Source organism: Crocuta crocuta, unplaced genomic scaffold (assembly GCF_008692635.1).
Source record: "Crocuta crocuta isolate KB4526 unplaced genomic scaffold, BGI_CrCroc_1.0 scaffold941, whole genome shotgun sequence".
NCBI lineage: Eukaryota > Metazoa > Chordata > Mammalia > Carnivora > Hyaenidae > Crocuta > Crocuta crocuta.
In genome coordinates, this window is record NW_027533087.1 from 98281 (window position 1) to 119625 (window position 21345).

The window sequence follows — 21345 nt, forward strand, 5'->3', positions numbered from 1 at the left end:
TTCCGTGCCCCTGACCTAGGGATTCCTGCGGAGCAGACAACACAGTAAGCCAGGGGCGTTCTGAGGGACTCTAGAGAGAGGACGCATCGCCTCCTATTCGCGTGCTCCCTTCTCCCTGCGTGACAGTCCTCTGAGGCCTAGATTTAGACTTTTCTAGGGGCACCTGGGTGGCTCAGTCGGTTAAGCATCTGACTTTGGTTCAGGTCATGATCTCACAGTTTGTGGGTTCGAGCCCTGTGTCGGGCTCTGTGCTGACAGCTCAGAGCCTGGAGCCTGCCTCAAATTCTGTGTCTCTCTCTCTCTGACCCTCCCCCACTTGTGCTGTGTCTCTCTCTCTTTCAAAAATAAATAAAATGTTAAAAAAAAAAAAAAGTAGAGTGTTCTTAGGATCCCCAGCTCCAGCTACCCTGGGGAAGATCTCCCTTTAGTCGAGGGCTATTTATTGCAGGATGGGAGCCTGTTTCTACACACACACACACACACACACACACGTACACACTTCACATGCAATGATTAAGTCAGTCTTGCCTCTCACATTTTGCTAGGACTTTAGAGCCAAGCAGCTTGGTGCCCAGTACCAGGGCTGCAGTCATGCAGAAGAATGGCTCAAAGGAGCTCAGTTTCTGGGACCCGGATAGTGTGACAATAAGACATTTGAAATTCTCAGAGAAAAACCTGGCCCTGAGCAAGATGTCCTGGTGGATGAAGCCCATTATAGGTCTCTTTCCCCTTCCCGCTGTGCATCCTGGGACTTCTTCAGAGGTGTCCCCTTCTCTCCTGTTCCTCCTTCAGGTCCTGACGCCTCCCCAGGCCCTTCTTTGTCACTCTTCACCAAAAGTGGTTAAAGGAGGGGCGCCTGGGTGGCTTAGTCGGTTAAGCGTCTGACTTTCGCTTAGGTCATGATCTTGCGGTTCGTGGGTTCGAGCCCCGCGTCAGGCTCTGTGCTGACTGCCAGCTCAGAGCCTGGAGCCTGTTTCAGTCTGTGACTTCCTCTCTCTCTGACCCTCTCCTGCTCATGTTGTCTCTCTCTCTCCTAGAAATAAATAAAAAAATATTAAAAAAAAAGTGGTTAAAGGAAAATACTCAGTGTCCCTTATTATTCACTGCCTGATTTAATTTCATATGCATTTGCCCTAGCCTTTCTTTTTTTTAATTTTTTTTTAATGTTTATTTTTGAGAGAGAAAGAGAGAGACAGAGTGTGCATGGGGGAGGGGCAGAGAGGAAGAGAGACACAGAATCCAAAGCAGACCCCAGGCTCCAAGCCGTCAGCACAGAGCCCGAGGTGGGGCTTGAACTCACAACTGAGTGATCATGACCTGAGCTGAAGTCGGACACAACCAGCTGAGCCACCCAGGCTCCCCTGCCCTAACCTTTCCATTTAGTGGGTGATAGTAAAGGCTTTCAGTCATGGATCATGAAGTAGGATAGGAATGAGGCAGAGAGGGAGGCCCTCTGGGTTGTCACCCAAGGAGGCAGACTGACTGGCCAGTCCTACCTAGAGGCCTATAGCCCTTGTTTTCCAGCCCAGTGTCCATCGCCATCAGATGTCCTCGCCTTCCATCGGGGAGGAGGTCTTGTGCCGTGTCTTTACAGGCGGCCATCTTGTGTTTGAAAGCCCAGGAGCCCTTTAAACAAAGCTGCCTGGTGCTCCCTGGCGCCCAGTGGGAGAAGGAAGTTGACAGGAGCCCCAGGGACGGGCAGGGGTGTGGCAGAGAGGTCCCAGGCAGGCTCCGCAGCTGCCCGTGACTGGTGGCCTTCCTCACCTCTTCCCTCTACCGTGTGGGACACTACTGGAGCTTTCCTACTGGAAAGGAATCTTGCCGAGATCCGAGATCCAGAGCCTGCGTCAGCGCCTGGAAGATTCCATCTTCCTCAACGACTGGCTCTAGGAGAGGCTGGAGTACCTGCTCAGCAGCGCTGACCAAGGGAGAAGTAGGAGAGGCCCAGACTGGTTCCGTTCGCCTCTAGGGTCTCAAAAGTGCATTTGGGTGTGCAGTCCCCTAGTCTTCCTCACAGTCCGCCCTGGAGGGAAGCAGGGTGGGCGCTATCCTCCCCACTTTATAAACGCAGACACCGAGTGTCTTGCCTGAGGCAGGGCTGTGTCTCACGCCCAGCCCTGGCACTCCCTGGGCCACCTGGTGTCACCCCCGGCTTCTGGCCTGCCGGACACGTGGTAGACCCAAGACGTTCCGTGACGCCCCCTTCCGCCCGGAGGACCGCATCCCACCTCCGCCACTCTCACACGCCCCGGCGCCACCTGCCGCTGCCCACGTGCAAATGGCCCACGTTCCCGCGCTTTCCACGTGATGCTCCCACTCGGAGACCGGCACTGCCACATCCCTCCTCCCTTGCCAAGCTCAGAAGAGCGGCCCCTGCGGCATCACTGCGGCAGCCAACCGGTGGGAGAGAGCGTCCCACCACCGCAGTCACTGCCGGTGAGGGTGTGGCCCGTCGTGGAGTGACCCCGCCGCACCACGACCCTCGTCCTTATCCCGGTGCGGGCGGGCCCCGCGTTTTCGGCGTGGCTGAGGCCGAAACTTGGGCGCTTGCGGGAAAGGACATCTCTGAGAACATCTGTTTCCCAGATATATGGCTTGTTTTTGTTTCTTTTACGCCCCGTGACAGTAGGGAATGACAGCCCCAGCGCTGGCCTCCATGGGGAGAACCGAGTCTGTGACTCAGCTCCGCAACTAGAAAAGGGCCTTTGGGAAAGCAGATCGGAGCGGTCAGGCTTCCAGAGGGCAACCCCCAAACCCGGCCACTTTCATGTTCCTCCTTTCCACAGCCGCGCGCAACTGCAGCAGCAAAGCGCAGAGGCTGGAGAGTACCGATATCGCCCGGCCCCGCGCCGGCTTAAAAAGTGAGTTATTTGGGGCGTATAGGTGGCTAGGTCGGTTAAGCGTCCGACTTTCGCTTAGGTCATGATCTCACAGTTCGTGGGTTCGAGCCCCGCGTCGGGCTCTGTGTTGACTGCCAGCTCAGAGCCTGGAGCCTGTTTCAGAGTCTGTGACTCCCTCTCTCTCTGACCCTCCCCTGCTCACGCTGCCTCTCTCTCTCTCTCCTAGAAATAAATAAAACATTTAAAAATTAAAAAAAAAAAAGAAAGAAAAAGTGAGTTATTTGCAGTTTGGGCAAGGCTGCTGCTTATAAGAGCCCATCTACGCATCCCTTGACTCTAAGCTCTAGGAGTCAACAGCTCTAGGAAATTTCATGTATTAGTTCGTTTCTCTATGCAGAGAAGTCACTGGCTGCGAAACGGATAGCAGCTTGGGGTCTCACTCACTCCCTTTCTACTTCCAGGGCGGGGGTGAACAAGGAAGAGAAGGGAGGTCTGCTTCTGTTTGGCGCAGTCAGGGAAGAGTCCCTAAGTCCCTCCCGAGGTCATTGCAGCTCTGTGTCCCCCTCCATAGGCACTGCCCCGTCAGCTCCAGGGGTGTCCCCGGCAACCCCTGTTCACACGCTCAGAGTCCCTGCTCTGCTCAGGAAGCCTTGTGACATGACATCGGGAGGGTCTAAAAGAATGTTCTCCAGCGCTTTTCCAGTCCCATCCAGCAGCATTCTTGGGCGTGAACGTGGAAGCATCGACATTACCTTTAAATGAATAGATCAAATTAATAAATTCTTATTTAGAAATTATTGTTTACATAATTTATTGAATTCCTATAAAGCGTAAAATGTGTGAGGAAAGAATAAAACCCATAATGGCCAGAAATTCATAGAAAACATTAAAGAAAAAAATGAGATTTCGCTATTATTTTTTGGCAGATCACTTCTTTGTTATGGCAATAGGTAAAGCAAATATAACTTTAAATGTTTATGACTACAGCTGTCCACGATTATGTCTGTGGGTATTGTTTAGGTTGCTCAAATTTGGGGGAATAGCTTATATGTAATTCTTGAAATTCACTGACCTTCATAAAAATGTGGGATTGAAATGCATGTATACATTTTTAAGTATATATAAATTTCACTCTCCTGACTTTATTCCCAGTGTCAGCATTTTCAAATTTTTTTAACGTTTATTCATTTTTGACAGAGAGAGAGAGCATGAGTGAGGGAGGGGCAGAGAGAGAGAGGAGACACAGAATCCGAAGCAGGCTCCAGGCTCTGAGCTGTCAGCACAGGGCTCAAAGCCACAAACTGTGAGATCGTGACTGAGCCACCCAGGCAGCATTTTCATTCATCTTTGGTGAGTTAACCAAACTCAAGGGCTTTTGTTACTGAGAGAACTGGCAAGGTTAAGTTTGCTAATGGCAACATCCTTAAAAGTTAACAATAACCACTGATCACCAGTAGACTTTGTTCCTTCCTTCTTTGGGGCAAACAAGCTTTCACCTGGGCATTCAGTCCAACCCCTAAAGACTGAATATCCTTCAAACACCTCCTTGGAAAGCACTGTAGGGGCACGTGAGTTGCTCAGTTCACTGAGTGTCCATCTTCAACTCAGGTCATGATCTCACAGTTTGTGAGTTCAAGCCCCACATCACTTTGGATCCTCTATTCCCCCTCCCCCCCACCCCGTCCCTCCCCTGCTCACGTTCTCTCTCTCAAAAACAAACATTTAAAAACATAAAAGCAAAAAAATAAAAGCACTTTAGCCATTTCCATTTTTATAGTAAGGTGAGGGCGGTACCCCTCAACCTGAACATCTTCAACCTTGAAGTCATCAATGGTCTCAACTTTTCGAAGGATCTTGAACTTCAAGAAAGGCCTTGGTTCTCACTGAAGCTGCATTTTCAGCAGCCCGACATGATTCAGGTAAGGGTGTGCATGTCCCAAAGTGTGGAGGAAGTCACGGGGCCTCAGGCCTGCGATGTGCCATCCCGTCAGGGAGCAGGGCGTAGCTGGTGATGCCGAAGGGCACCCCCACCCCCAGGCCCAGGTCTCCTGAGCTCCAGTAAAGTTGGTAGGACAGCTCAGCATTCACCAGGTGGAACTGGCCGAGGGTGGGGCAGGGTGGGTGAGGGGAGGGCATGAAAGGAAGATCTTTCGGGTTCCACCCACACAGGATGATTTGTAGTCACCAGGGTTGGTTTTGATCATGTCACTCACCTTTCACAGTTGGGTCTCCTCCTTGACCAGAATAATCTGAATCCTTATCTCTGTCTTCGCTACTGGAATCGATATACTGGGCCCAAATCCCCTTCTCTGTTGGAGAATGCCAGGCTGTCCAAGAGGTCTGGGGACCCCCTGGCATCCCGGATTTTCACTCCCTTGGATGACGGTTCCCAAGCGTTTGTAGAGCCCTTGATAAACCACGGCGGCTCCTCCAAAACACCCTTCCAGAAGACACATTTGGTTGTCAGCAGAGGAAAGTCGTCTCTCGGGCTGGAGGGCGCCTGCATACCCAACACGGACAGCATACAGTACAGCTCCCTGTTTGGTGGTGGCTGCGGCTCCTGCCCCTCTTCCACATGGGACAGGCGGCCACCTTGGCCGCTGCAGCTTGGAGCAGGGGGCCGCTGGGGACCGCGGCAGGTGGCAGTGGGCGGGGTGGTGTGGGCGCTTCCATGCCTCTTTCCCCGCTGCCTCTGCGGGGACCCCTCTTGGCGATTTCTGTCCCAGATGACTACACTGGAAAGGCTAGGGGAAGGCTAGAGCTCTTGAGAGTGTGGCTGTGGGACCCCTTGCCCCCCATCACGTGCTTAGAACAGGAAAACCATCAGGGGTGAAAAGGTGGGAGGAGAAAATTTGAATGTGTTAATGGACACCATGTGCCAGACCCAGGGGGACTCCAAGAGAAGGATGCCACCTTCTCAAAGTCATGGAGATCACAGAGTTGCCTCAAGCCTGGAGAACAGCAATTGTCAAATTTTCAAAATGGTGGAAATAATATATTTTAGTATACAGAAGAGTGAGTTTTGTCTTGATCTTTTGCAAACTAAGAATGAACTCATATTAACTAGATGGCATGGGAGCACATGGAAAAGATGGGCTCTGATAACACAAATGGGTTCACCAAGGTAAGCCACGTGCCTAGTTAGCAAGTCAGAAGAATTGAGCTCAGAGAGCTGAACCAGGGATAAAAATTAGGCCCATGTGCTCTACAATGGTCATGGCCTAACTTGACTTTACTTTTTAAATGTTTATTTTTGAGAGATGAGCATGGGGTGGGGGTAGGGTGCAGAGACAGAGGGGAAGACAGACTGTGAACAGGAGAACAGAGAGAGGGAGACACAGAATCTGAAGAGGGCTCCAGGCTCTGAGCTGCCAGCACAGAGCCAGATGTGGGCCTCGAACTCACGAACCGTGAGATCACGACCTGAGCCGAAGTCTGGCACTTAACTGACTGAGCCACCCAGGCGCCCCTACTTGACCAAATTTTAAGTCTAACACTTTCATCGGGCCTGTTTTAAATGGCTACACAGCCAAAGCTGAAGGTCTCAGGGCATTTGGCGGTTTTAAAATGGTAAACATTCCACTTAAGTCAGTCCTCAATCACATGCCTGGATAGGACAGAAGACCAGCCATGAGAGCAAGTGTTAACTACTCCTATCACAGGGTTACCACCAAATGCAGGGCCAAGGTCTGGGAAACATTGACTGCCATGTTGGCTCTACCTTCTTTTGACTTTATGGTATTTGTTTTGAGGTAGCTAATGATGTTTTATAAGGGGGCAGTTGTATTTCTAGCTTTCCAATACCTGTACCGTCTGTTTTCTTACCCTGTATGTACGTATATATGTAGGTGAGTATGTTTCTACGCACATATGTATGCATGCAATTATGCTGTCCTACAGGTCATCAAATGAGAAATATGACTCAGGATTAAGGAAAGCACAACAGATAGAAACATCCTTAAGTCAATGATTTGTGTTCCCTTGGTTGGTTCTTCTTACAGGACAGTATACCAGACGGAAAGCAGACAGTCACTGCTCTTGTGAAAGATCATATATCCTTTTTCCCAAGGGTCTCTACGGAATGTAAGGGAAAATTACTAATAGTACCCTTAAACTCCTCTGGGATTCTGGGAATAGAAGCCCAGTCACTACCCCACTTGGGGAAGGGGCACAATTGAACACACACCACAAATCAGCTGCCCTCTGTCTGCTTGCACTCACACTGGAGCCGCGACCAGCTCAAGGCCAGGACAAGGGAAGACCAAGCACCATGACCACAGGCAGCCACCCAGCGGCCAGCGCCAAGGCAGACACTCCTCACAGCTCTTGAAAACTGGCCCCTTTCCCACCTGCCGCCCCTCATCCTCCCACCAGGGGAAAGGATCTTCACCCCTCTCGGGGCCAGGACCCTTGAGGGTCCCTCAGGGCACAGAGAACCTGGAGCGAGGCAACAGCCAAGGGGGCCGCTACTGCGCTTCCCTGAAGGGGCTCTCCCGGGTGGGGGTGGGGGGTTCCAGAGCTCAGACTGGCCCTAGACTCACCGCCCACCCAAGCCACCAGGACGAGTCCGCAGGGTGGCACGGCAACCTGGCCGTGGTCCTGCACACCGGCCCGCCTGGCCCGCCCTATGCAGGAGAGCCCACGAACCCCCCTCGCTGCCCGAAGCTTCTCTGCAGCCTGCAGGGAGCAGGGGCGTGGTTCCTGAAGGGACAGGAGGGGTCTCCTCCAGAGGACAGAGCCCTTCCCCTGGCCTTGGAGGAAAGGTCCCGCAGAGGCTGGTTTTGAGGCACGTCGCCCAAGCAGAGGAGCAACCACGGACCAAATAATCATCGGGAGGTGTCCGCAAGGTGCTTTCAAATGGAGTCCAGTCTGTACATCTGGAGAGAGAATGAGAAGGCAAATGTGGGGAATTGTAGGTGAGAGATTCTTGTGATGTGACCATTCTTGCAAAGTTTTTGCATATTTCAAGGTTTTTTGTTGGCTGGATTTTTTAAAGGAGTGACTGGAAGTCCCGGGTTCTGTTTAGATGGAAATTCTAAAGGTGAGACGTTAGTTTTCTGCGGTGAGTGGAATGAGAAGAGGTAGGTGCTCTTTCTTGGACTCATCCCAGGCGGGGAGGCAGCCTGGACCCGAGGCCTGAGGCCTGACCTCCCCGGCATCACACCACACTCGTGAGGATGACTCTCCTGGAACCATCGCAAAAAGTCCTTCCCTGACCGGGAATCGAACCCGGGCCGCGGCGGTGAAAGCGCCGAATCCTAGCCACTAGACCACCAGGGAGCTGCAAACTGCTTCTTTTTAAGAAATACAAGTACTCTCTGCATTAAGTTGTGGCTATTTCCCGACTGGGGCTTGTTTCTGGTTTTTTTGGGGAAGGGGACGCACATAGTTCTCAAGAATTGTCCCCTAAGGCCGTTCCCTCCATACTTTCTCTATAAAAGGTGCCCCACAACAAAGACCTTATAGTGTGCGGGACAGCGGTCGCGCCCCGGGATCCCGCCAGGTCCACAAGTCGCCCCGCCCCGGCCCCCTAGATGCGTCTTTGCTAGGTGACCGCGTGCGGACACGACGTCGCCGAGAAGAGTTGGGAGCGGCGGCGCCCGGAGTGAGACCCCGCGGTCCCCAACATCCCCCCAAAGGACTCCGAGGGACACAGCGACAGAGGCGGCGCGGACGGAACCGGCTTCCGAAGCAGGCTGGGCGGCCCTGGCCTGGACGCCGCCGGGTCCCCTCCCCCNNNGGTTTGAGCTGGCTCTGTCCCTCCTCCAGGCTTGTCCTCGAGAGCCCTGGGTTAGGGCCGGGGCCCCTCGGCGTGGCTTCTCTTGCGGGGTGTGGAATCCCACAGGCCTTCGGTTTCAACCAACAGAGAGGCTCCAAGGGGCGCTTGGCTGTGTTTGCGGGGCCCCAGCGTGATCCGAGTGTGTTGGCTTGTGGTTCTGAGCACCGACTGCCCTTCATGCTCCTGGAGGGGAAGGTTCAACGACTCCTTCCTCCTGTCCACGGAGAACCACCGAGGGTCCGGATACGACAGAAAGACTGTGAATCATCTCTCCTGGCTGGGAGCGAAAGGAGAAAAACAGAATTTGGAGGGAAAGAAGTGGGGGGGAGGGGGACCCAAAGAAATTCAGTGATGGAAAGAAAGCTCCTTTGAAGGCCACATCTTTTGGAACTAGGTCCTCGGGATGCTGGTGACGATGGCGCCTCCCTAACTGCATTTTGAGCCACAGCAGAACAAAGCAGAGCCCTGTGGGTTGGTGTCCAGTGAGTATGCTGCCTGCGCTTCTTAAGGTTGGAGCACTTGAACTTTGAGTGCGAAGGACACGCAGTAACCATTGCACTAAGGAGACCAACTGCTGGAGAAAACGGCATGTTCTTCCCTAAACTTTTTAAGCTTTACTTCTAAAGAAAGTACGAGAAAGGGGGAGAGAGGCAAGAAAAGAAAAAGAATCAAAGAAAGAGCATTAAAGTCTTTCTCAGCATTTCTGTCTGTTGGCATTTTGCTGTGAGGTAAACTTGACCCCCGACCCCCCCCCAGACCCCTGCTTTCTGTGAAAACCGCCTTTACCTCTTGGCCCGTCCTGGGTTAAAAACCGCACCCCTTGACCTGTTGAACAGGAAAGTTATAAAAGGCAAATAAAGGAAGTGTCGGGTATTGTAAAAGGTAAACCAAAACTGTTTTTCAAAATGAATCTCAAGACGGATGAGGAAGAAATCGAATAATCGTGAAATCTGCGTGGACTGTCCCTGGATCCTGAATCGATTTATACTCTCTGTGGTCTCCTAACGAATTCATTCCAGGCCAGCACTGGCCTGTATTAGTGTTCGAGATTTTAAAACAGCCAAATGTCCTAAGATGTAGCCTATGCTACGGTACTAAAACACACAGGCATGATGAGATAACTGGACTTAATTAGTCGAGTAGAATAAGCGACAGCGACAGGAATCGGAAGGCCCGCCTCTGCCGGGAAGGCCGCGGGGAAGCTCAGGGTCAAAGTGCCNGGTCGCGGGGTCCTCTCCCGGAGGGGCGCTGGTGCTCCCAGGGCCTTCGGCGGCGACACCGACGCGGCGGGCAGGACAGCAGGGGCGGGACCGAAGCTTCTCCAGGCTGGAGAGGAAAATGCTGCCACCGCCTCGTTTCCGTAGTGTAGTGGTTATCACGTTCGCCTCACACGCGAAAGGTCCCCGGTTCGAAACCGGGCGGAAACAGCTTCCTTTTACTCGATGTCTACTGTCCTTCAAATAGGAAGGGTGGGTTGAGCTGCCGGAAAGCCTTCAAAAAAATTTCGTAGGAATACCGAAGTAGCCAGCATCCAAGAAGGTAAACACTGACAGTGTCTGCCATCCAATCAGAGAGTGCCAGGCATAAAGGAGGCAGGAAAGCAAAACCCAAAGGAGGGGAATAATCAACTGAAACTGAAGGAGAGCGGACAAGACGTTAAAACTAGCAGAGCAGACCTTGAATGTGTTGCATACGCCCAAAGAGTTAAGTGGCATATGAAACATATACAAATGACCAGGATCAAATTTAAAGGAAGAAACTATAACATCTGAGATAATAAACTCACCAGATAGAATTACCAGCAGTTTAGACATTGTGTAAAATAATATTAGGGGACATAAAGCGATGAACAATGGACATATGCAAAGTGAAACAGTAAAACAACAACAAAAACTTTTAAGTTACCATAGCATCAGTGAATAGTAGGGCAACTTTAAAAGGCCTAATAGATGAGTGATTGGAATCCCTGAAAAGACTGGAGGAGAAATGTTTTGAAGTAAAAATGTTTGAAGAAACAATAACAGAAAAATTTCTAATCATAATGAAAATTATGTTTTAATTAAAGAAATTTATGTCTTATTTATTTTTGAGAAAGAGTGCAAGCAGGGGAGGGACAGAGAGAGAGGGAGACACAGAATCTGAAGCAGCATCCAGGCTCTGAGCTGTCAGCACAGAGCGGGATGTGGGACTCGAACCCAGGGACCCTGAGATCATGACCTGAGCTGAAGTCAGATGCTTTAACCGACTGAGCCACCCAGGCGGACCCCTCAACCATAATNNNATCTCACTGAAATGGAGGGGGGAGGTTCAACAGGGGGATGCTCTCATGCCTTTCCATTTGCTCTCAATTGCAAATCCAAGGTAAGAGGTGGACCTTGCAGGAGGAAACTACTTTGCTACCCTGCAGAAGGATGAGAGGCTTTCCTCCCTTGGGTAGACAGCCCAATCAACGAGAGACAGTCACAACTCTGCCAATGGGAAGCCCCTGTACTTAAAACTCCCAGTGTGAGCCAAAATACTTTTTATTTATAACAGCCTTCCCAACTTCCCACTTGCCTGTATAAAAGACCGTACCTCTCCTTTGTTCTGTGCACCTGCCTACAGTTTTATTTTCGCTTGCTTGTCTGGGATTGTAATTCTCTGCTTTTCCTGAACAAACTCATCTTTTGCTGGTGAAAAAAACTGGCAATTTAACTTCAAGGTTCACAGTACGTAAAGGAAAAAACAAAGACGATGTCAGAGTTTCATCAGAACCAACACAAATGAGAAGACAGCTGACCAACATCTTTAAAGGTTGGGTGGGGGGGCACATCAACGGTGGAATTCCTTGCCTCCTCCCCTCCCAAAAAAAGCCTTTCAAAAATGAAGGTGAATAATGACATTTAGAGATCCACAAATGCTGAAAGACTTCATTACCAGCAGACTCACCCTTCTTCCTCTGGGAAGGACACTGATACCAGATGGGAATCTGTATGTACCCAAGAACATGACGAAAGGATATTTGCATGGGGAAATATATGATTTTTTTCTTATTTAAACCCCTACTACCAAGAGACAGATTAAACAAAGGTAATGACGATGGACTGTGAGGTTTGTAACATACGCAAGGTAAGATGCATGACAAAAGTAGCATCAAGGCTGGCGGAGGAGAAATGTGAAGAGGTATGAGATCACTTAAAGGCGACTGTGGTAAGTTACAGATTATGTGCTATGAAGCTTAAAGGAGTAACTGAAATAACAAAAGAAAGAGTTATAGCTAATAAGCCATCAAAGGAGGAAAAATGGAATCATATAGAAACCATGTCAAGACTAAAGACTCTGCTAGAACAATTGCATTCTACCTTGTAGATATATATATAAGTATTGACTGCATATGACTGCAGGATTATTTATAATAATAAAAGCATAAAACCCAATTAATTTCAAAACTATATGGAAAGGCTTAAATAAATATTATTATAAAGAAACTTCGTTGTTAAAATTAATTCAGAGGGTAACGATGTGTACTCTTGAGGATTCCTGGTGACCTCTTTTCCTCGGGAGGATCCGTGACGATCTTGGCTTAGGTCCTTCTGTTGCGCACAGGGCGCATAAGGACAGGAGGGTAGTACAGGCATTTCTCCTTTAGGTGAGGAGATGTACAGGTTAGAAAGACACAACTTTCACGAGCTAAAAAAAGGACGCGTGTTCGTCCCTGGGTGGGCTCGAACCACCAACCTTTCGGTTAACAGCCGAACGCGCTAACCGATTGCGCCACAGAGACCCGCGAAAGCACCTCCTGTCATCTAACAGAGAGCAAGCACTCACTCAACGCAAGGGGGCGCCACCCCGGCTTCCCGGGACAGTCGTGCAGCCTCGGAAAACCGGAGAGCAGTTGCTGTGCAGAGTTCGCCCCGTTTGAATCCCGTGCGTCGGGCGATCCCCGGCTGCACAGCCTCCCCCTCAACCTTGTTCCACGCCCGCCTCAGACGCCAGAGCCCCCAGAGACGCCCAGGGCTGCGACCCCACCCCCCCAGGGCCTGGGGCAACAGGGGCCTAAGAGAAGCTGAACGCCGATGGGCGCTCGTGAGGGGTTGATTCGTCTTCACCCGCCCATCTGCGCTGGGGGCACTCGGCTCGGCCGCGGCGGGGGGGGGGGGNCAGAGGCACAGGCGGGGCTGGACGCAGAGGAGATTAGTGAATCCGAATGCGGCGGGAGAAACGGAGGGAGGACACGAGGGAACAGCACGAGTACGTGCAGCTGTCCAACTACCAACAGGAATGAATTTCGTCCAATGTGGTAGAGCAGGAGCTGAGTCCACGGCCGGGCGGGTGGCGCGCCGTGATCGTATAGTGGTGAGTACTCTGCGTTGTGGCCGCAGCAACCTCGGTTCGAATCCGAGTCACGGCAAGGCTCCCGTTTTACTTTGTGTTTGAAACGCTCACGGGCCGCTCTCCCTCCCAGCACGCCAAGGCCACCACCAAGTGCAGTGAGGTCAGGAGAAAGGAGGGAAAAACAAAACAAAACAACAGTTCACTAAGCCGCATGCAGCCCCGCTGTCGCAGGGAAACCTGAAATGGCCTGGTCCTATAGAGGATTTGGGTTTGGGTTTTTTTGGTTTTTTGGTGGAATGATTTCAAACATTAGTGAGGCTTCTGGACACAAAAAGAACAGATGTTAAAGAGCTTGCAATACACTCCAGACTGATCGTGGTCTGCATTGTTGTCTCTAACGTTGGAAGGCCAATTTTATCCTAAAAAACGAAATGAGTAGTGTGTGTTCACCGAACAAAATGTCCAGATCATTAATGAGCAGATATTTAAATATTGAAATGTGTAATCAATATCAAGGATCAAGATGGAAATTTTCTCCCATGCAAGCATGGCCCATTGGTACACTTTCCAGGTAATGCCTATGCATCCCTGCTATTTTAAGGATGTCCACACCCCCCCCATTAGGTTTGTCCTTTCTTCAAATTCACATGAATGAATATCCTTTTTTCTAACTAACCATTATCAAGCAGCATCATGTTTTTGATGTTAATAATAATGGTGTAATGATCTCATACCAGCGTAAAACTAAAAACCAATGACAGATGTTTAAGTAATTTCAACCGACCGCATGTGGGGAAAGGCTGGTGAAAAGGTCATTCTCCTAGTCATTTGTGGCTATGCGAATACATGCCCATTGAAGGGAAAGGGAGCCATGCACAGAAACAAATCTGCAAGGATTTGTATTCCTACTCCATGACCCAGCAACTGCAGTGCTTCTATGAACGCGCAAGCACACAAAAAGACCGGCACAGAATATTCATCAAAACACCAAGAATATTCATCAACACCACTAATCAATACTAAGTAACACCAAAGTTACTCCAATAATACCAAAGTCAAGAAGTGATGCACATATCATTATGGATATATTTCATGAACATAAGTTGCATAAAAAGAAGACAAATGCAAAAAACATGCATTTATTTGTTTGAATTTCAAGAACAGGCAAATGTCACCTACAGCATGTAGACCTCCGAGTGATAATCAACTCAGCGAGGTAGTATATGAATTGCTTGGAAAGGAGATCAATGTACACTTCCGGGATGATTTTTTTCATAACTTGATTTTTCATAACTTGATTTGGTGATGTTTTTGCCCACGTTCAACAAAGCGTACAGTAAAGATTTGTCACGTTTACTCTATGTGAACTATAGTTCAATAATTTACTGTTCCCATGAGGACTAGCGGATGGCAGATGGAGACAAATTGAGGTAGACCAACGCAACTTTCATATCTCAGGTCCGGGCCGTGCCTCCTCACTGGTTTCCTGGCAGGTCTAACCCTCTCGTCCTTTCCACGTTTCGTCTCCNAAGGAACAACCCCCCTCGACTCCTCTTCCTGGGTTTTGGGGCTTTGGAACATGCGCAGTGGTCCTACCAAGGCGCGTGGCTGTCCCCAGCGTGGAGTGCATGCTGTCTCTATTGGGATGAAGACCTGACTTTTAGCAAGTTTCTGTGGTGCAGTTAGTGCCTTCAGCTGTTAGCTGAAAGGTTGGTGGTTTGAGCCCACCCAGGGGTGATATGTTTGCGCTTGCAGAGCATTTGTTCTGTGATCTTCCCTGCGTGAAAGAGAAGATCTCAGTTATCTTACCACTCTGTCCTGCGTCCTGTGTCCTGTGCATTTCAGGATCTCTTATGCCAAGGTCATCCCAGATCCTAGGAAGAGCTATTTAAAGCATATGTGTGAAAAAGCGAGAACAACCAGAGTTGACGTCCACGTCTCTTTCCACAAAAGTTTCTCCTATCGTTTGTGCTAGTGTTTATTTAACCCTTTGTGTGCTTTTGAAATTAATTTGGCTCTATATTTCTAATATCACAAATAATGCTGTGGTCTTCATCCCTGTAGACCTGTCTTTGACCACTTGTACCAATATTTCTTGGAAAAGCAATTACTCTAGTTTTTACATGATTCCATTTTCTCTGCTTTGTTGGCTCATTAGCTATAAATCTTTTTGTTGTTGTTATTTCAGTGACTGCTTTAGGCTGCACAGCATATACATCTGTACCTTACCAGTCTCCCTCCAAGTGACCTCATACCTCTTCACATTTGTCACCTGCCGCCTTTATGCTATTGTTCTCATACGTTTTACTTTACATAAGTTATAATTTCCACAATCAATTGTTATACTTCTGCTTAAACTGTCATTATTAAAAAATTTTTTAATGTTTATTTTTGAGAGAGAGACAGAGCATGAGTTGGGGAGGCGCAGAGAGAGAGGGAGACACAGAATCCAAAGCAGGCTCCAGGCTCTGAGCTGTCAGCACAGGGCTGGTGGCGGGGCTCGAACTCACAAACCGCGAGACCTGAGCAGAAGTCAGACACTCAACCAACTGAGCCACCAGGAGCCCCCTGTAAGAGTCTTTTCAACTGTTGACACACCATGTAGTTTCTGCTCAAATGTTTCCTGAGGAGAGCTCCCTCACTCACATTGGACATTCTGTCATAGACACTTCTGGTGGTTAGGAAAGTTCCTATGTGATTGGCCGACACCCGGTATCCTGCACTCTAACCTCCTCTGCTACAACGAGTATTCAGTTGGCCTCCCTGCAGCCAGGCTAGTCTACTAGTATTTTGCCACATTGCATCCTGAGTGACCCTTCTACACCCTAACTCTACATACCTGCAGCCCAAATCCCATATTCCTTCACTAAAATGTCCATGACCTTATGATCTATATCCCTACATGGTCATCATCTCAGTGTCTCTTGCCAGTCCTCAGATCTCCACGTGTTGGTCACTCTCACGCTTCTAGGCACGTGCTTCCGTCTAAGGGAACAACAGTCTCTCCCCACTTCCTCTTCATTGTTTCGCCTCGTTCTCATTTTTCAAATCCCACTCCAGAACTCATTTCCTTTGAAAGATTTTTCTGACCCCCTAAACTGTCAGAAGCCCCCTGATGTACTTATTTACATTTGGACATTAATAATTCCCTAATGAAATAATTGTCTACTTGTGTCTACCTTCTAAACTACTGGAAATTCCTAGAAAGCCAGTTGTGTGTGTAAGTCCCTAATATATCCTGCAGACCTAGCATAACGTTCAGTCTACAGTTGTTAATTAAAGAACGGATCAATAAGTAAAAGAATAATTCTCTCTCTCTTTGAGACACACAGGAAAAGGAATTTAGCGGCAAAGAAGTAGTCTACAAAACAGAGAGATTCTAGCACAACAGTTGGGAAGGCTAGAGAATAAAAAAGCATAAAAAAAAAGTTTTGCTTGGAACTAAGGTACCAAAAGTCCTGGACAGCTCTTAAGGGCTGGGAATATGAGATAACAGGTGGGATATGTATAGACAAGAGAGGGAAAGAGTAGAAATGAAATTTCATCTCTGCTCCCCTGAAGTATCATTCCATAGTTATCAGCCTCTGCTTTAGCCCCCATCCAACCCCTGTTGAAACCATGCTCACATACTGAACTTGACAGCCTGCGGCACTTCTTTGTCAAACCCAATAATCAAAGGGACCCAGTTGGAAGTTACATCATTTTATACTGGATTTCCACTCCAAAGGCATAGCTTAGCTCTCCCTGTGATTTCATCAGTTGGAGAAGTCGAGAAGCATGTGATACATTGGTAAGACTCTGAACGTTAGACACAGATGTAAGGGGAAGAATTTTGGGCCCTCGAAGATTAAGAAAATTCCCTGGACATTATAATCATATCTGGTTCACAGAGTGAATCCATACTGCACGTTTTTCTCCGACAGCTCATTTTTGTTTCTCCAAAAGTTGTATGAACCATCTCCTCTCAACATTATCTTAAGGTCCAGGGATCAAAACTCTGGAGGAGCAATTCAGAAGCAAAGTTCAAATCTCGGTGGGACAAGAATCGGAAAGTAAGTAAAGGAACCAGCTTAGATAGTCCAACATACTTCTGGGGAAGGGTTGCAACATGAAATCATGCCTAGGGCACTTGGACTTGGCAAAAGACAAAAGCTTCTGGGGAGGCTGGGTGGCTCTGTCTGTTAAGCAGCTGATTTTAGTTCACTTCATGATCTCACAATTCATGAGTTTGAGCCCTGTGTCAGTCCTGTGATTAGAGCTCAGAGCCAGGAGTCTGCTTCAGATTCTGTGTCTCTGTCCCTTTTTTTTAGTTGTTTTTTTTTTTTTTACAAATTTTATTGTCAAATTAGTTTCCATCTGTCCCTTTCTCTCTGTGCCCCTCCCCTGCTCACACTCTGTCTCTCTCTCTCAAAAATAAATAAAAGAAGATTTTTTAAAAATTAAAAAGAAGAAGACGATGACGACAACGATGACGACAAAAGCTTCTCTAAGGAATTGCTCCCCTGGAAAGGAATGATAGTTGCACTATTCGATCCTTCTGTCCCACCTCTAAACCTGCTTGCCCCACAAGAACTCCCACCAGCTGTAGACCTCAAAATTGGATCCTGTGGAAGTAGATGGGGTGTGTCCAGCTGTGCGACTTGTCTTTGGCGTGGGTTTCTAGCTTTCGCCAGACTTATGAACGTGCAGGTGTGGAGAAATCAGAGAAATCACAAGATCTCTATGTGGGGGGGGGGAGGAAGAGAACACTAGGAATAAATTACTTAAGAGTAATGACCACTCAAGGGAAGGATTGAATAGAATGAAAACGAGTTGAACGACTGAAATAGTCCATAGGCAGATGTGAATCACTACTCACTAGGCTGAGGGCCATGGGGATGTCCAACCAAAATTCAGCCCTTTTATCCACCACAGGCTTCACAATAGGATTGCTAAAGTCTGGCTCCAACAGCTTCTGGAAGTCAAGGAGCCTACACACGAAAATTCTATCCATTGGGGCCCAATGGGGCCTGGAAACCTGGCCCAGGGACTGGATCGCAAACCCAACTAGGATACCCACTAGCGTGGCCTTATGGTCTCCAGCTCTTCTTCCAACAAGGTGTTTGCAACCCAGTGATGGTTCAGGAATGTGCCCAAGTTGCTAGCAAATCTGTGGGATACTCTTGCCAGGTGACCTGGGGAGACCCTGGACCCTGAAGCTTGGACGCAGCCCATCCCAAAGAGGTTGGCCAAGGTTCTTGGTCCTGTTGTGAGAAAGATTTCAAGGATAGGCACGCAACACAGCAGACAAGGGACACAAGTAGTAAAGTTTATTAAAGTGAGAAGTTTATTCTTGGGATAGAGAGCAGGGAAGTGGGAGGGAGAGAGAAGTGGGGAGAGGCAGAGAGCGCGAGAGCAAGAGAGAGAGAGAGAGAGAGAGAGAAGTTCAGATCCTCGGAGTTTGGGTTCCTATCTTTTATTGCCAGTTGTTAACGAGGGTGTAGAATATTCATTACTTGGGGCAAGGATATCTCATCTTTTTGTCTTCATTTTGTCAGGGGTTTTCAACCTAATTGTCAGCTATCTTGGGCCTGTCTGGTTTGATGTAGCTTTTGGTGGCTTTGTTTCAGAAAGCCATCAGGACAGGCCTAGGACTCTCCTGACAGCTGGCTCCCACAACTTCCTCTTTGCTGGCCTCCAGGCATCTTCTTGGAACCTAATTAACTGCCTTGGACAATACTCGAACTTTCTTTTTTGATGTCTCTTGTGAGTCTCTGGAAAAGGCCAAATATCTAATGATTCTTCTTCTAATCTCCTTTGTTTTACAGAGACCTACGCAAGGGCAAATAAGTGAAAATTCAGTTTCAAAATTTCTTTCCTTTATCATACATTTGGCCATGAAAGGGAAGCCAGTTCAGTGCAAAGCAGTCTGACTACATTGCAGATAGACCTACGACCATGACGCCTGTTAAAAAGAAAACCACAGGCCCAAGATGGTGTCACTGGCCCCCAGGAGAACAAACCAAGACTTAATTGCAGTTTCCGCCTCTCCAAGAGCAAAATATGAAGCCAACGATCGAGTTGGTCATGATCTCACAGTTTGTGAGTTTGTCTGTGAGTTTGAGCCCTGCTGACAGCTTGAAGCCTGCTTTGGATTTGGTGTCTCCCTCTCTCTCTGCCCTCCCCCACTCGTTCTGGGTCTCTGTCTCTGTGTCTCGGAAATAAACATTTTAAAAAATTAGAAATTTAAGCCAATAAATCTGGAACTTTCTGGTCAGCACCAGTGAGTTAATCTGCCACATGGGCCCTCTCCTTTTCCTAAAGGAAGATGAAGTAATCCACCTCATTAGAATCCCTGCTGTTCTCCCTAAGGAAAGATGACCCTGCCTGAAACAATCCTTTCTTTTCTTTGGCTAGTACCTTTTTGTCCCATTCTCTTTCCATTTTAAAAACCTCAAAGTTCCCCTCTACTCATTAGATGGGATACTGCCCCATTCATGAATTACTTAATAAAGCCAATTAGATCTTCAAATTTTGTCTTTTTTTTTTTTAACACACCTCTACTCAATGTAATGCTTTTTTACCCTCTGCCTTTGTCTAAGAATCATATTTAGTTCTTTTGTGCTTAGCTTGGTACCGATTGTACTGCTCTGAATATTTAACCCTTTTCTGTCTAATATCCTATTGCAGCTGAAATTTACTTTTGTACACAACCTGAGAAGACTTGAATCCATTATAATTCGCAGTGTGTAGTCTTGTCTTGGGGATTCCTGACCTAGCTGGTCTCATTTCCATCACATCATGTATTTAAAAAAATATTTTCCTTACGTTTTTCACTAGACTGGTTTACATAGATACAATTTTCTGTTTTCCTACAGTGTTTTAAAAAACTCCATTTTCCTGATTGATAGATATATATTTAGGTCCTGGGTACATAAGATAAAGTATTCTGTACCTTAGTTCAGGAAACAGTACCATGGGCGCTCTAAGGCAAGACTTTTTCACACTCGTGTTTCAGCTAGTTTCTGTTTATCCACATCCTTTCCCTTGTCCACCACCGGGGCTTCCACTCTCAGGGCTTCACCGAGTGTCTTTTTACCACATTTTCTCTTTGCATTTGTAAATAGGGTTGTGTCATTGAAATATATATATGGTATCCTTGAGTGACTGTTGGGTTCTTTAGTTAGGTAAAATATAAAATATATACTTTTAATTGGCATGGATATGGAATATTGACGTGGAAATCCTTGGCTTGAGATCCAGGTAGGGATTTAGATTTATCTACCTTCCCTCTGTCTGGGAAATAAACTTGTTCTGCGATTTCGCTCCGGAGTCCAGGGAAGTTGAGCCACGCCCTTAAGCAATACTTCAGATACCTAATCGTCTTCTCCAAGGTCAGCCTATGGAGAAGATCTAGGAACTAGAAGATAATGAAGGGACTTTTAAGGGATTTCCTGATATAAAATCCACACTGAAATTGTGCGTTTCGGCGGGAACCCAGTAACACCGTGGCCTCCTCTTCAATCTGCTTAAGAGAAGACAAATGAGTTGGCTCATAGTGGACAGAGGGTAGTAATGGTACTTTTTGTCACGGTTCTTAAGAGTCACAGGTGCAAGATCATTCCCAACCTTCCCTCTCCCCTGTCCCTTTTTTTCCTTCTGTTAGGAGAATTAACTTTTGACGAAAAGAAATCTGTTTCCGCCCGGTTTCGAACCGGGGACCTTTCGCGTGTGAGGCGAACGTGATAACCACTACACTACGGAAACGAGGCGGTGGCAGCATTTTCCNTCTGCCGCTGTCGCTTATTCTACTCGACTCATTTAAGTCCAATATTTTAATCAAAAGCAGGTACCATAGCAGAGGTTGACATCTTAGGGCATTTGTCTGTTTGAAAATGTGAAATATCCAACATAGACCAAACCATGTTTTCTGACCTGTTAAAATACGTTGGGAGATCAGGCCACCAGGCCGAATAGAAACCACAAGGGTTTCAGGATTTGCCTGGGGGTGGAGAACCCTGGGGGCGGCCCATGCAGTTTTCGTGATCACAGGATTTCTCTGTCATGGGTCTTAGATTCTTTTTTAGGCCGTTTTATTTCAACATTTGCCACATCCCAAACTTTTTATTTGCCTCTTTAGTTTTCCTGCTCAACAGGTCTTACAGTGTGACTTTCAGCAGAGGTAAGGATAGTTTTCAGATAAAAGTAAAGTCTGAAAAGTTTTCAGGTTGGCCTCTGGACTTGCCTTTTAGAGAAAATTTGGAGGATAGGACTTTTTAGGCATCCCTGGAGGGGTAGGCAACACAGGGAAGGATAGGAAGACCAAAACCAGTTAGAGTACCATTCCAGTAGAGCTGGAGAAAAGGGCTCTCAGTTAATTTCCCCGTAGTCTAGCGGTTAGGATTTGGTGCTTTCACTACTGTGGTCTGGGTT

General features: G+C 48.0%; 5 non-coding genes and 1 pseudogene across 5 annotated transcripts; 2 read left to right on the forward strand and 4 right to left on the reverse strand.

The window, feature by feature from the left end:
• Nucleotides 1–2727: 2727 nt before the first annotated feature.
• On the reverse strand, nucleotides 2728–5293 carry LOC144216572 (thymidylate synthase pseudogene; annotated as a pseudogene).
• Nucleotides 5294–8048: 2755 nt separating this feature from the next.
• Nucleotides 8049–8120, reverse strand: TRNAE-UUC (transfer RNA glutamic acid (anticodon UUC)). The gene has a single exon. It is a non-coding gene; the product is annotated as a tRNA-Glu (tRNA).
• A 1853-nt stretch (nucleotides 8121–9973) lies between these two features.
• On the forward strand, nucleotides 9974–10046 carry TRNAV-CAC (transfer RNA valine (anticodon CAC)). The gene has a single exon. It is a non-coding gene; the product is annotated as a tRNA-Val (tRNA).
• Nucleotides 10047–12308: 2262 nt separating this feature from the next.
• On the reverse strand, nucleotides 12309–12382 carry TRNAN-GUU (transfer RNA asparagine (anticodon GUU)). Its single transcript has one exon. It is a non-coding gene; the product is annotated as a tRNA-Asn (tRNA).
• A 555-nt stretch (nucleotides 12383–12937) lies between these two features.
• On the forward strand, nucleotides 12938–13009 carry TRNAH-GUG (transfer RNA histidin (anticodon GUG)). Its single transcript has one exon. It is a non-coding gene; the product is annotated as a tRNA-His (tRNA).
• A 7597-nt stretch (nucleotides 13010–20606) lies between these two features.
• TRNAV-CAC (transfer RNA valine (anticodon CAC)) lies at nucleotides 20607–20679 on the reverse strand. Its single transcript has one exon. It is a non-coding gene; the product is annotated as a tRNA-Val (tRNA).
• Between the last annotated feature and the right edge of the window lie 666 nt (nucleotides 20680–21345).